Raw genomic sequence first — 15,710 nt, 5'->3', positions numbered from 1 at the left:
TTTTTCTGGAAGTAGTCAGCAGAAAAATAAGCAGACAATAATGCTGTTGAGAGAATGGCCTCTAAAATCAGAAAGCTGTGCCAGATAACAGTTGTGTGATCTTGGAAAAATTATGTAATCCCTTTGTCAGTTCTCTCATCTTTAACGGTATTTACAATGTGAGTTTATTACGAGGATCAAGTAGGATATTTTATCAAAAAAAAAAAAAGTATGCATGGTAAATTTTAACTTATCCACCAGAAAGGTCTCTTGAAGGGGAATGTCTAAACTATATAGAATTTCAGTCCACAAGGAGTAATTCCATGCTGACTTGGAAGTAACAAAAGCTAGAGAAAACCAACCAAGCCACATTAGACTTCAAAAAAACTCAATCAAGTGTGTGAGACTAAGTGTGACAGAATGGACAAAGTGAAGTTTTATGCATTCAGAATTTTAAAACCTCAGAAAGAATGAGAGAAACTCCCAACTGCCAAGACCACTTATTGGGAGGTGATCGGCCAGGTTCCTGGAAGAAAAAAAAAGCACCCACTTCTGGGGTTTTAAAGAGACTTATTGGGGTATCGTTGCTTTATAATGTTATGTTAGTTTCTGCTGGGCAACAAAGTCATTAGTTATATATGTACATATATCCCCCATTTTTTGGATTTCATTCCATTTAGGTCACTACAGAGTATTAAGGAGAGTTCCTTGTGCTATACAACAGGTTCTCTTTAGTTATCTTTTTTATGCGTATTAATGTGTGTATGTCAATCCCACTTTCCCAAATCATCCCAAACATCCTTTCCCCATGTAGTGTCCATGTTGTTCTCTACATCCATGGCTCCATTTCTACCTCACAGACAGGTTCATTGGTACAATTTTTTTCTAGAATCTGCACATATGCATTAATATACAATATTTGTTTTTCTCTTTCTGAAATATTTTACTTTATATGACACTCTCTAGGTCTATCCACGTCTCTACAAATGAGCCAATTTCATTCTTTTATGGTTGAGTGATACTCTGGTGTGTGTATGTGTGTGTCAGTTGCTCAGTTGAGTCCCGACCTTTTGCGACCTCATAAACTGTGTAGCCTGACAGGTTCCTCTGTCTATGGAATTCTCCAGGACAGAATACTGGAGTGGGTTGCCATTTCCTTCTCCAAGGGATCTTCCTGATCCAGGGATCGAAGGTGGGTCTGCTCTTAGATGGCCAGGTCGATGCCCGCGTATGGGATGATGCCCAGAACGTTGGGCAGGTAAGCTATTGTAGAAGGGGCAGGGCCCTTCTCACTCCAAAACTGCCACTCACAGTCCACCAGCCTCTTTTACTGTCCCATCAGACAAAGGGTCAGCCGCGTCTTCAGCACCTCCTTGGGAGAGATGATGGTTTAGGATATGTCGACAGCCAGGGAGCCAGCCACAGAGGGCTCTTGCACATGCAGTGTCTCCTGTTGCCCCTGGATGGCCCACTTGATCTGCTCATAGGCCACGAACTTGATGGCCGACTCAGGTGCAATCTTGAGCACTTTAATCCTGTTGCCACACCACAGGGAACACACGCCCCTCTCCAGGATCATGCTCCTTCCATGATCTGGAGGCCCCCAGAATGTTCGTCCAGTTGGTCTTGGAGGCTTGGATCTGCATGAAGACCCTGAGACAGTCCAGAGGGGCTGTGCCTCTCCGGGACATGGCACCTACCACCTCGTCTGCCACCAGCTGCTTCCACCACGCCCCAGTCAGCTTCTCCTGCTCCAAGAACTCATCCTGGATGGTCAGGCACTCACCAGTATCCAGGACCATGGAATGCTCCAGAAATACAGCATATCTTCCACATCCTCCAGCAAATGCAACAGGAGCTGGTCACCCCACTCCTGCCAGTCAATGGTCATGGTGCAATCATGTGTCCATGCTGTGCAGGATTTTCTCTGCCTGCTCCAGCTAGATGGAAATGCCCAGGGCTCGGAAACTCTGCTGGATCTCAGAGACGTTGAAATGACCATCCTGATTGAGGTCCAGACTGGAACAGAAGTAGAAGGCGTTGTCCCTGCTCCTTCAGGTAGAGGATAAACTCCTCCAGGTCAAGGCCGTCATCTGGGTCAGCGTCGCCCTCAGGGGAGATGCCTGTTGGGCACCATGTTCCGGGTGGCCCCCGGCCAGCCAGGCCAGTCCCTGGAGCAACTTGCAGATGTCCACGAGACCACCCTTATTACTGTCCAGCTCCTTGAAGAGAAGACCCCAGCCCTGACGCCGCTAGGCATTGACCCAACCACACCCCACCCCCCAGCCCCACCCCTCCCTACATGGCACCCAGCCACAGAGGGGAAGGGAGGCCCAGCGGTGGCCTCAGCCACTGTTTGACAATTTCCCCTCTCCTCCCTCTCCTGGGGCCCTGCCCGCCTCAGCGCTGCCTGTCGGGCTCTGGCACTTGTGAAAGGCGATGACTGTACACACACACACACACACACACACACACACACACACACATCTCCTTTATCCATTCATCTTTTGATGGACGTTTAGGTTGCTTCCACTGTAAATAGTGCTGCAATGAACTATGGAGGTTCCTTAAAAAGTGAAAATTGATTTATGATATGACCCATCAATCCCACTTCTGGGCATATACCCAGAGAAAACCAAAATTTAAAAGGAAACTTTATTGAAGGAGATATTTACAGTGGTATAAGTAAAGTTAAAGAAATTCACAGAGAATGGGAACAGGAAGGGAGTAATGAGAATGAGAAATCATTGCTATCCCTGGGGTGAAGAGGCAAGGGAGGGACTGGTGTTTTCAGAGCTTAGGGAGAGCTAGAGCCTCCAGAAAGAAAGGCCTGATGGAAGCTGTGGCTGAAAAACAGCTCCTCAGAATTCCAATTTAAAAATCACCTTGAATTACTGTTAAATAGAAAGTTTTATGTCTGTCTATAATATTTAAGCCCAGATTCTGCAGTTTTAACAAGACCTCAAGTGATTCCTGTGCTATTGGAGTTCCAGCCTTGACCCATGCTATAAGAAGCAAGGACATAAAGAAACTTAGTCACTGCCACATCCAAGACATATAAGCAGAGAAGCATCTAGCTCCCTGGTGGCCCAGATGGTAAAGAGTCTGCCTGCAATGTGGGAGACCCAGATGATCCAGAAGATCCCCTGGAGAAGGAAATGGCAATCCACTCCAGTACTCTTGCCTGGGAAATCCTATGTATGGAGGAGCCTGCAGTCCATGGGGTCACAAAGAGTCGGACTTGACTGAGCGACTTCACTTCACTGAGTTACTTCACTTCTGCAGTTTTAACAAGACCTCAAGTGATTTCCATGCATTTGGGATTCTATTCTTGGGCCATACTATACGAAGCAAGGACACAGAGAAACTTAGTCACTGCCACATCCAGGGCATATAAACAAAGAAGCATCTGAAAAAGAAGTGTTCCTTGTCCATGTGTTAACAGCTAATGAACCTTTTCCTCTTTTACCCTATGGAAACTGTATATAGGGTAGAGTTTCCTGATGTAAATTGGATTCAGATTAGATGAGATCAAAAGTCCCTTTTCTTTACAAAATACTATACTATAAAACTCATTTACCCAAAACTAAAATTAAATTTAGGGAAGTGAACAGAATATAAAGGAAAACATGATTTCAAATGCAGTTTTAAAACACATTGCCATGAAATAAGCATCCTATCTTCAAGATTTACTACATTAGGCTTAGAGAAATAATGGAAAATATACATACCAAAATTCTGTAGCGTCTATTTCTGGATAATAGAATACCAGAGATTTGTATTTTCCTCTTGTTTAGATCTTTTTTTTTTTAACTGTTTCTGTACTCAACATGTATAATGGCAAAAACAATATAAATTTTAAAAATGGACAAATATAGATATTTTATAATATTTAAATTCAAATTTGCTTTCTGTATACAGTTCTGTTAAGTGCCAGATACCTCTAATATTTTGAGAAAAATATTTAAAACATGAATCATTATATTACTCATATGTGTAAAGCTTCTAGAGTATCATAGTAAAATAAACTTTTGTACCATAAATGAAAGCTCCTATAGAGAAAATGAGTTGTTGGAGAAACAAACACAGTGCATCACTTATTACAGATGATTCTTTACCTGATCAGGCAAATATGAGTGTCACTATGTCCATAGAATAGAGGAGAAAAGGACCATGAGCTATCACATGTACAAAAAAAAAAGCTCTTTTATTTCCACCTGTGGGATTGTCCTATGATTTAACATTTGGCTTTGTTCTTCCCAATCCCTCATCCCTATAATACAGTACTTTTTATAGCTTTAACAGTCTTTTTTTTTTTAAGGCTACCCACTCCAGTATTCTTGGGCTTCCCTTGTGGCTCAGCTGGTAAAGAATCTGCCTGCAATGAGGGAGACTTGGGTTTGATCCCTGGGTTTGGATTTTCACTTTCACTTCCAGAACTTTTAAATTCTGTTTTGACATAGCTTCCAAGTTTCTTTAACATTTCTGAGAATTTTGATATGGTTCTTCTGTTAATATCTACCATTTGAAGTAAAGGGATGGTGGAGGAGGGCCAAGGAAGTTACAGAAAGTTTATATATATTTATATATCAAAAAAGAGGCCGCTGTATCTCCTATTTTCTTATGTGGGAAAATATGCATAAGTGAGATTAAATCTGAATAAAGGAGAAAATCATTCTTAATGTCAATATCTTCAAAGTCTTGAAAGAAAATTATTTTCCCTCAAACTTAGGATCTTATATATAGTAAAACTAGCATTAAAATTACATGGCAAAGCAAAGCCTTTTCCAGAAAAGTGAAGAGTCAGAAAATTTCCCTGCCTAAAGCTGTGCCTGAAAGAAATTCTAAAACTTGTATTCCAGCAAACTAATTAAAAAAAAAATTAAAGGAAGATATGGAACTTAAGAAAGAAAGTTGAGAGAAAACTAGCAAAGAGTAAATACATAGCTAAGAATAATTTTTGTCATGAGAGTGAAAGTGTTAGTCATTCAGTCGTGTCCAACTCTTTGCTACCCCATGGACTGTAGCCTGCCAGGCTCCTCTGTCCATGGAATTCTCCAGGCAAAAATACTTGAGTGGGATGCCATTCCCTTCTCCAGGGAATCTTCCCGACCTAGGGACTGAACCTAGTTCTCCTTTATTGCAGACAGATTCTTTACCATCTGAGCCACCAGGGAAGCATACAGAATTATAAAATCATTAATTCAGTAACAATATCTCCGGGAAGGGCTCTTTCCTTCCTTTCCAGTAGCACTTCCTTGGCCTCTGCATCAATTGCCTAATCACTGTGCTATGTTAATAAATACCATGGTAATACTACAATTGGTGTATCTAAAACTAAATTCATCATTTCATAATAAATTCCATCACTCCTACTGAGTTCAATATTTTCTTCTAACTTATTCTTAGGTCTTTAAGATAGCAGATGACTGCTGATTGCTTTCTATTTTGTAGTATTACTACAGGAAATTTTTCCTGTGGAGAAATTTCTCCACAGGAAAGATGTGATTCTAATTACTGGTCAAAAGATATTACAACCTAAGACTGTGTGGTGTCAGGCACCCATAAAAATACATGTATTTTTCTTTTCTGGTAAAGGAAAGCTTAACATTTGTACCTACCAGTACCCTAACTTGAGGTAACTGTAGAATGAGAGAGCCAACCATTATATTTCTCTGCCTGAACTTCCCCAAGTTCCACTCATTATCTAGGAACCCTAAAGTTCTGTCTCTAACTTGATTATTGGGATTTCCATAGGGACATCATATTAGGAACTAGCTCTTAATTGTGGCATATAAATCTCCTATTTTTCTCTGCTGACTCATTATGATGATGCTTCCTATTAACTAAAGGGATTCACACCAGTGTCTGCATACGTTTAGAGTGTACTGCTTAAACTCACAGAAGCCAAGTGAAGGTTGCTGTTGCCTAAGGCCAGAATCTTGGATACCTTTGCCAATAACTCACATTTTCTCTAGTGTTGGTCCTAAAGAGATCACTGCCATCACCAACCTAGCTACTGCAGGCAACAATACTACTGCCGTCATCTGTACCTCAGTCATCTGCAATTGCCATGCTTGCTTTAGCCATAAGACTTCCACCAGTGGTGAGACAGTGCTCTCAGAGTCCATGGGAGTGATAGAGTAATGCGATTTATTCATTTATTCTACTCTTTCCTCAAGAGTCAGGCCTGAGTGCACAGGAGATAGGCCAGTGGAGACAGGGGTGAAGCCATATTATTTCTCTGTGAAGCACTCTTGGTGAACACAGTCATCTTGTTTTTTGCACCAGTTCCACTCTCTTTCCCTCCATGTCCCTATACCACGATTCAAACAGTCCATCCAAACTGACTTATAAAGAGCCCATTTGACCCAGCCTTCAGATGAGTGCGGCTCTCCTTGAAATCTAAAATTATGTTCAAGCTGAATCTCTACCAAAAGAAGAAAAAGAGGGGAAAAAGACATTTAGAAAATTATTTCGGTTCTATCTGCTTTGTATTTCAGAAACTGCTCTCAAAATAAGTTTGAAAAGAATAAAAAAATGAAGAAACAGACGCAAATGCTAGTGATATGCTGAAAATAGTAAAAAAAAAAAAAAACAGAAAAACAAACAAACAAAAAACCCTGATGATCATACATACATTAACTTTATAATAGTATTTACAAAATGGTAAGATAAAGCAGCTACAAGGCATGCTGCCAGCGGACTGCACAGTGCTGATTTCTGCAGTGCCAGTGAGTCTCTGCAGCAAATCGTTGGGAAAGAGAATGGTGGGGTCTAATGTTAGCAGCGGTGGAGCAGCCCCCTAGGGAAGGCCTATATAGATAACACAATAATAACTGCAGGGTGGACACCAGAGGTTACATGGCTGTTAGCTGCATTTGAGAAATCAATTAGGTAGGCCCCTGAGAAGTTTAAACTGAAAAAAGAGTTATTTGGTATTTTAGTAGAGAAACTCACTAGGAAATATGAAGTAGAGTTTAAAAAAAATGATATTGAGGAAAAATATTATTTTAGTATGAGTATACTCACTCATATGAGTGAGTATATGCATATACTCGGAAACATATTGTTAGAAATTTTAGGAGGAACTGAGGCAGATGCTAAAAGAAAGATACTTATTGCTTATGTAAAAATGGCTTAAGGAATACTTTTTTAAAATAATAAAAATGATGGATCAGGAATTAGAGATTTAGAACTGAAATCAGATCAGAAAGTATCAGTAGTTTTCAGAACTGCAATTCTTAAATAAGAATTTCTCTAAGTTGGATCTTGGGAGAGGTTGAAGAAGTGGTCGTAAGAATAATTACCAGAGAGTAGCCTTTTTACTGAAAAACTCTTGCTTCCTTTGAGTTTTTTTTCTTCATCTGTAAAGAAAAGAGCATCTAACTTTCGGATTTGATTTTAGATTAAACAATGTACTAAAACCACTTAGAGCTTCCCAGGTGGTGCTAGTGGTAAAGAACCCACCTGACAATGCAGGAGACTTAAAAGGTACGGGTTCAACTCCTGGGTTGGGAAGATTCCCTGAAGGAGAGCATGGCAACCCACTCCAGTATTCTTGCCTAGAGAATCCCATGGACAGAGGAGCCTGGTGTTGCTACAGCCCATTGGGTCACAAACAGGTTGACTGAAGTGACTTAGCACGCAAAACCAAATAAAATCACCTAACACTGATTTCTATTTGAGAACATCTATGCACTAAAATGACTTCCCTATTAGCTCAGGTGGTTAAAAAAAAAAAAAAATCACTGGCAATGCAGGAGACCTGGGTTCAATCCGTGGGTTGTGAAGATCCCTTGGAGAAGGAAATGACTACCCACTCCAGTAGTCTAGCCTGGAATATCCCATAGACAGAGGAGCCTGGCGGGCTACAGTCCATGGGGTCATCAGAGTTGGACACGACGCAACTTAGTGACTAAACCACTACCACCATGCACTAAAAATACAATGGGTTTTTATTTTTTAATTATTTTCCCAAGTTAGTATTTGAGAAGTTTCAAACCTACAGGAAAGTTGAAAGAATGGTACAGTAAACTGTGCAAACTCTTCACCAAAATTCTTCAGTTCTTAACATTTGGTCATATCCATATTCCTTTAACTCTACTGGGTTATAACTAAAATATCCGTCTTCTAGAATAAGAATGTTCTTCTACATAACCACATGTTAAAATACTCCAGAAATTTAACATTGATCTTATTATCTAAAATGGATCCACTATTTATTTTCCCCCGTCACCATAATAATGTCCTTTGTAACTTTTTAAAAATTGTTTCTTTGTATTTTCAGTTTTTTACTTTGTTTTTATTCCAAAAAGCAATCAACAATCATACACAGCATTTATTGGTTCCCAGTATTTTCCAATGGGATTGCTATATGGCACTAGTGGTAAAGAATCCACCTGCCAATGCAATAGACCTGGGTTCGATCCCTAGTTTGGGAAGATCCCCTGGAGGAGGAAATGGCAGCCCACTCCAGGAAGCTTGCCTAGAAAATTCCACAGACAGAGGACCTTGGTAGGCTATAGTACCTAGGGTCACAAAGAGACATGACTGAGCACAGAATGCATAAATAATAATTTCATTTCCAAATTAATAACACTGATATTTTAAGTCTCTAAGCCCACTTTCTCTCAATTTGGATTATCTGACTGTTTCCTCATGATTAGATTCTAGTTACAAATAGGAATTTTGGATTTTGGTTGGATAATGCGTTCTTAGATATTGTGTACTTCTCAGTCCTTGAACCATGGAGAGAAGTATGTTTGTCACATTATCAGGGAGACTGAATGATCTCAGGTGATGCTAGAATTCTCAATTATAAAAGTATTATTGTTAAGGCAAGTTCATGTGCCAGATGCACAGAGAGACTAAACAAACTGAAATGCTGGTTTGGAGCTGATAAAGTTAATTGTAGGCCATGCAAGGAGATGGGTGACTCTTGCCCTAAAAAGTCATGAACTCCCCAAAGGGTTTCACAAAGTACTTTTTTTTTTTGGCTGCACTAGGACTCGACTGAAGCGACTTAGCAGCAGCAGCAGCAGCAGGTCTTTGTTGCTATGCAGGAGCTTTCTCTAGATGCGGTGTGCAGGCTTCCCATTGTGGTGGCATCTCACGTTGCCCAGCAAGGACTCTAGGGCGTGTGGGCTTCAGTAGTTGCAGCTCCTGAACTCTGGAGCACAGACAGTAGTTGTGGCCAAAAGGCTTTGTTGTTCCGCAGCATGTAGAATCTTCCTGAACCAGAGACTGAACAGATTTCCCCTGCCTGACACTTTAAAAGCCAGGTGAGGGTCTGTGATCAGCTTGTGCACAGTTCTCTGATTGGCTGGTGGCGAGGTCACAGGGAGGTGTCACAGGGGTTAGCATTCTCAGTCCTTAGGCTCCAGGAAGCCTGGGACTCTGTGTTCAGGGTCATCAAGCCATTAACATCTTCCAGTGGGGGCAGGAGTTCAAGGCTGCAAACAACTCAAGAAATTTGCATCACATACTATAATCTGGGTACTTTAGAGGAGCTAAAGCAGAGAATGTGGGGGAAGGCCTGTCCTGGGAAGACCCCTCAGGGTCCTTCTAGGTTACACCTTTGCCTTTTCTAAGTATTAAACAATCTATGGGTATGATAATATGTTTTTCATAAAAAGGGTATTGCAAAACTCTTTAAAAGACAATTTTAAAAAATACTCAAAACATGAAGCAAGTCAGTTTAAATATTATCTCTTACTCTCATTGCCATCCTCCCAGCTGAATAAATGTAATCTTTTAAGCCCTAATCTCTTGATATACTAGGGAACACTATAAATGCCAAGGGAGTCTCTTGCATAGAGATACTAGAAATTGGAATGAAAGTATTTTCTGTATATAGGAGGTGAAATCTTGTTTAAAATTTGTCTTTCTAAACAAGTACATTTATGAGTTCTTGAATATTTATTTTCAGAAATGATTCAAAGTGTTGGTGGTGGAGGTGAGTGAAGCTGGCAGCTGCAGCTCTATATCAAGGTCCTTTGGGATGGGTAATGCTGTGGTCATGACTCAGAAACACAACTTTCCCAGCCCCACTTCCTTCAATTACATGAAACTGGAGCCTGTTTTATATCTCTTTGACTGACTGAAAGTCCCACTAATGTCAACACCATACCCTCAACCCACACACATGATCCTTAGAAAATAATAAGACAATCCACATCTTTCTGCTGAACCTCAATTTTTTTTTTCTGCTGGCTGATGGCAATAGCCTGTAACTCTACCTCAACCCTTTTTCTAAAAAAAAAAAAAAAATCCCCAATAAATGTTTCCTGTCATTGGTAATTTACCAAATATTTCCATCTCTCTTTTCTTCCTTTTCCTTCCTACTCTATCAAACAATGACTCAAATGCACATCTAAAAGTAAATTAAATGTATATCCATATACATTTTAAACTATAGAATATTCCTCACTTATTGTATTATATATATATGTATATATTATAAAGATAATTTAAATATATATATATCAAAACTGGAGAAATTAATGTCAGTAGTTTTAAAAGTTTTTATTGAAATATAATTGACATACAACACTGTATTGGTTTCAGGTATGCAATATGATTTGCTATTTGTATATATAGTAAAATGATTACCACAATAAGACCAGTTAATGTCTGTATCCATCACCCTACATAGTTACAACTTTTCCCTGTGATGAGAAATTTTAAGATCTACTTTCTTAGTGGTATTAATAACTACAGTCACCACGTTGTATATTGTGTATTTGATCACCTTCACACATTTTTCCTACCCATACTCTCCCTTTCCTTGTTGATCTCATATCACTTTAATGGATTTAAATGGATTTATCTTGTTTCTTTTGGAAAAGACTCTGATGCTGGGAAGGATTGGGGGCAGGAGGAGGAGGGGACGACAGAGAATGAGATGGCTGGATGGCATCACCGACTCGATGGACATGAGTTTGAGTGAACTCTGGGAGTTGGTGATGGACAGGGAGGCCTGGCGTGCTGTGATTCATGGGGTCACAAGAGCCAGACACGACTGAGCAACTGAACTGAACTGAATTGTCAAATACAATACTCCAGATAAGGTCTTGGTTATTCAATTGATTCCCCAAATTGTGTCATGATAAATGGAAGACAGATATATTTATTGAACCCCAATAAATAACTATAAGATTAATATATGGAGATTACTGAAGTCATAAAATAAATTCTCTTTGAAAGTTTTCATAAGGGATCTTAGATCAGATTTTTAAAAGCTGGTATAATTACTCTCCCAAGGCTTACTAAGCCTAAGAAACTCCACCAGATTTCTCTAGCCATACATGTAAATTTTGATGAATATTTTCCTTTGCTATGTCAACAGATTTACTAATTTTCATGTCCTACATGACTTTCTTAATTCCTGTAAGGCTGGGACCTGGTAAGCCAGGTACCAGGCCAATTTTCCTAACGTCTTATTTGACATTGACTCCAGACATAAAAGATTTTTTTTTTCTTAAAAAGTGCCTATCCTACTTGATTTAATCAACATAATTAAAGTCCCTTGGACTGCAAGGAGATCCAACCAGTCCACCCTAAATGAAATCAGTCCTGAATATTCACTGGAAGGACTAATGCTGAAGCTGAAACTCCAATCCTTTGGCTGTCTGATGCGAAGAGCTGACTCATTTGAAAAGACCCTGATGCTGGGAAAGATTGAAGGTGGGAGGAGAGGGGGATGATAGAAGATGAGATGGCTGGATGGCATCAATGACTCCATGGAAATTAGTTTGAGTAAGCTCTGGGAGTTGGTGATGGACAGGGAAGCCTGGTGTGCTGCAGTCCATGGTGTCACAAGAGTCAGACACGACAGAGCAAATGAACTGAACTGAATTGTCAAATACAATACTCCTGATAAGGTCTTGGTTATTTAATTGAGTCCCCAAATTGTGTCATGATAAATGGAAGACAGATTCTTATTGACCCCCAATAAATAACTATTTTCCAAAGTAATAAAAAGTAAGAAGATTTAGTAAGAGATTCTAGGAATCAGAATCAGATATGATTTTTAAATATTTTACTGTAGTTTTTAAAAACATAATTATGCATTCAAGTTAAGTAGAAAGAGATAATACGGCTTTTTAAATCCATATAAATATGATAATGAAACAATATCAACCACATTCAGACAAATAATCATAATAAAATATCCCTCATCAGCTCATTCAGTCCTATCTAATTGAGTCTTCACTTACTGGATCTTTGGTCAGGAGTCTGTTTTCATAAAGCCCTTTGCTTTTAGACTGAAATGAGTTCTGAAAGTCTGTCTCAGTCCACTGGTACAGTATGAAAGTTTTACAGCTGGTGTGAGTTCAGAAGCCTGTATTTGAGAGTTTAAAGTATCAAAAGTTCAAAGTACCTGGTACAGTCATTTCCCACAGGCTTTGAGACTGTCATTGGTTGAAGATTATATCAAAGCCCTCAGGTAAACTCTAAATTAAAGTTTAGGTAAACTCTAATTTAAAATAAAATCTCATTTTAGATGACAGATTTAATGACTGTGATTTATTTAGTAATATAATCCAAGATATCAATATGGAAAAGATCACATTTCTCTTTCAAGGTAGAGAATAATTTAGCAGAATTTTGATGAGTGTTTCTGCAGGTAAAGCATAATATAGTCAGCAATAGCATTGATATATCTCCAGGGAATTCCTGTGGTGGCATATAAATTCTGAAATATGTACACTAATTTATTTATACATATTTAACATAGGAAGATCTTGTTTCTCCTAATTGTACAGATTTTCCCATATAACAATTTACAATAGTGTCATACTAAAAAATCTAATTCTATCTAGCATTTTTCTGGGAAATTTCAAAGTTAGTTTTAGATATTAAAGTTATGCTGAGACTTTCATTTTATTCCTTTTATGTATTTAAAATTTGATATTGAAAAGACAAACTCAAAATATTTATCAGAAAAAATAATTTGACACTTATTAAGAAAGGAGTTGGTGATGGACAGGGAGGCCTGGCGTGCTGTGGTTCATGGGGTCGCAAAGAGTCGGACACGACTGAGAGACTGAACTGAACTGAACTGAACTGAACTGAACTGAACTGAAGAAAGGATCATCCATGCCTAAAGATGCCTATTTAATCACAATGAAAAGAAAGCATTTAACAATACACGTGGAAGGTCATGTAATTAATTATAAAGAACCCTAGGTCTTTCATACATAAAAAAATTTCTTTAATATCAAAGCATAATTAATTCAACATAAAGCATAAGAAAAGTGATTTGGTAAAACATGATATCTCTTCTGAGGAAATCAGGTGAAGCAGGTAAAAAAAATAATATTTCACAAAGTAGTCAAAGGCATTAGTCAGTAAACCTGGAAAGTAATTCTGATAAGATTAAGTGAAATTTGACAGACTTTCATTTAACACCTTTCCTCACTTTACAGACTTAGGTATTATATTCCATTCCAAATAAAATTTGCTTCCCAAGCTTTCTCTTTCATTAGTCTTGTTCATAGTGTAAAACTAACTGACATTTTATTTGAGGACAGTGGTTCTCGCTTGGGACTGAGAGTTCAAAAATATTTTCAAAACAGTATCAAGATGTTTTATGTTAACAGACATAATGCATGTAACAGACATTAATGTGTTAATCATTGTTATCATGATTCAATAAATAAAAATGTTAATTTTCCATTTTAACATCCAATTAGTTAAATATTGAAAATTATAATTCCCATAAACAAAAGTTCTTTGGGATCCTTAGAGAATTTTAAGAATTTTGGTCCAGAGACCAAAAAGATTGACAACTGCTGTTTTAGGCCAAACACTTCTTTTTTCTTGAAAAACAAAAGCACTCACACATACACAGTTTGATGTCTTGGTTTTTATTGCTCTTAGTATAACTTCAACTAATTAAATTAATTATGGGTATAGGTATTTAACCATAAAACCATCACAACAATAAGAGGGATTTCTATCACCCCCCAAAGTTTCCTTGTGGCCTTTTGTAATCCATCCTGCCCTCCATTCCCATTCCCAGATTGGGGATACCTACTGATCTGCTTTCTGTCACTGTAGATTTGTTTGTATTTTCTAGAATTTTATCTGGAAAGGAATCATACAATATGTATTTTTTCTAGATTAAAGCATAATGATTTTAAGATTTATTCATGTTATTCTGTATATCAATACTTTGCTCTTTTTGTAGCAGTATTATATTATTTGGATATACCACAATTTGTTTGGGCTTCCCAGGTGGCTCAAGTGGTACACAATCTGCCTGGCAATGCAGGAGACACAGGGGATCTGGATTCTGTCCCTACTTCAGGAAGATCTCCTGGAGGAGGAAATGGCAACCTACTCCAGTATTCTTGTCTGAAAAGTCCCAAGGACAGCGAAGCCAGCTGGGCTATAGCCCATAGGGATGAAAGAGTTGGATATATAATTTGTTTACCTACTAAACTATTGATGAGCCCCATGTGTTGTTTCTAGTTTCATAAGTCAAGTTGTTGTGTTAGTATACTAAAAATTATTACCTTTAACCACAGTAAATAACTGCTATTTCACAATCAGGGCACAGATACGTGAAAATGCTTGGCAAATGACAGCATTTTAGCAGATGAGCAGAACCCATGAGCACAGGCATCATACCTTTCAGCTACACACATCCAGTTCTCACCTTCTAAATGTGCCATATACGAGCACTTACATTATCCTGACTGAAAGCTCTAGTATCTCCGTAATACATAGAAGTAATATGTAAACTTAAAATTATGCTCAGTGAACAATGTTTCAGTATTCTGTCTTACTCAGAAAGTATTTAGCTATTTAGATTATTTCGTTAAAAGAATAGACTCGGGAAATTCACTTAATTGGGTGTGCATTTGTAATTCACTAAAAGTGAATCAATGAATAAGTTTCTCTGTGGCCTGGCGTGCTGTGATTCATGGGGTCACAAAGAGTCGGACACGAGTGAGCAATTGAACTGAACTGAACTATCTTTATTATGTTCAAGTACCATGGAGAGTCAGAAAACCTGATGCAACTCCAAGACCAATGTCATTGATTACAGCTTTTTTCTGAGTTCAGGTGCTAAAGAGAAAACTCCTTGGGACAGAGGAAATGATGCCTGCATTTTCCAATCTATAAAACAATTGTTGTGATTATTAAATGAGCCACCTTGGTAAAATTGCTTAGAACTACATTTGACCCATGAAAGTGAAAGTGAAATTGTTAGTCAGTCATGTTGGACTCTTTGTGACCCCAAGGACTGTATCCTACCAGGCTCCTCTCTCCATGGATTCTCCAGGCAACAATACTGGAGTGGATAGCGAGTCCCTTCTCAACGGCATCTTCCCAACTCAGGAATTGAACCCAGGTCTCCTGTATTGCAGTCACATTCTTTACTGTGTGAGCCATCGGGGAAGCCTCCATTTGACCCATAGTAAATGCTCAGTAAAGCTTAATTTTCATCATCATCTTTAGCATCATCATTGTCAGAAAAATCCTGATAATAGGTATTTAAGTAAAGGTATTTTAAAAATTAAGTTCATACTCGGTTAGAAATGAATTCAGTTCAGTTCAGTTCAGTTCAGTCGCTCAGTCGTGTCCGACTCTCCGCGACCCCATGAATCACAGCACGCCAGGCCTCCCTGTCCATCACCAACTCCCGGAGTACACTCAAACTCATGTCCACAGAGTCGGTGATGCCATCCAGCCATCTCATTCTCCGTCGTCCCCTT

The 15,710-nt window shown here is 38.7% G+C and overlaps 1 pseudogene; it reads right to left on the bottom strand.

Annotated features, from left to right (window-relative positions):
• Positions 1–1,183: 1,183 nt before the first annotated feature.
• On the bottom strand, positions 1,184–14,663 carry LOC129538530 (mitochondrial adenyl nucleotide antiporter SLC25A23 pseudogene; annotated as a pseudogene).
• Between the last annotated feature and the right edge of the window lie 1,047 nt (positions 14,664–15,710).

Source organism: Moschus berezovskii, chromosome 2 (assembly GCF_049115385.1).
Source record: "Moschus berezovskii isolate FMDL1 chromosome 2, NW_MosBer_1.0, whole genome shotgun sequence".
Lineage (NCBI taxonomy): Eukaryota > Metazoa > Chordata > Mammalia > Artiodactyla > Moschidae > Moschus > Moschus berezovskii.
The sequence above is the reverse complement of the archived record's forward strand: the minus strand, read 5'-3'. Positions and strand labels throughout refer to the sequence as shown.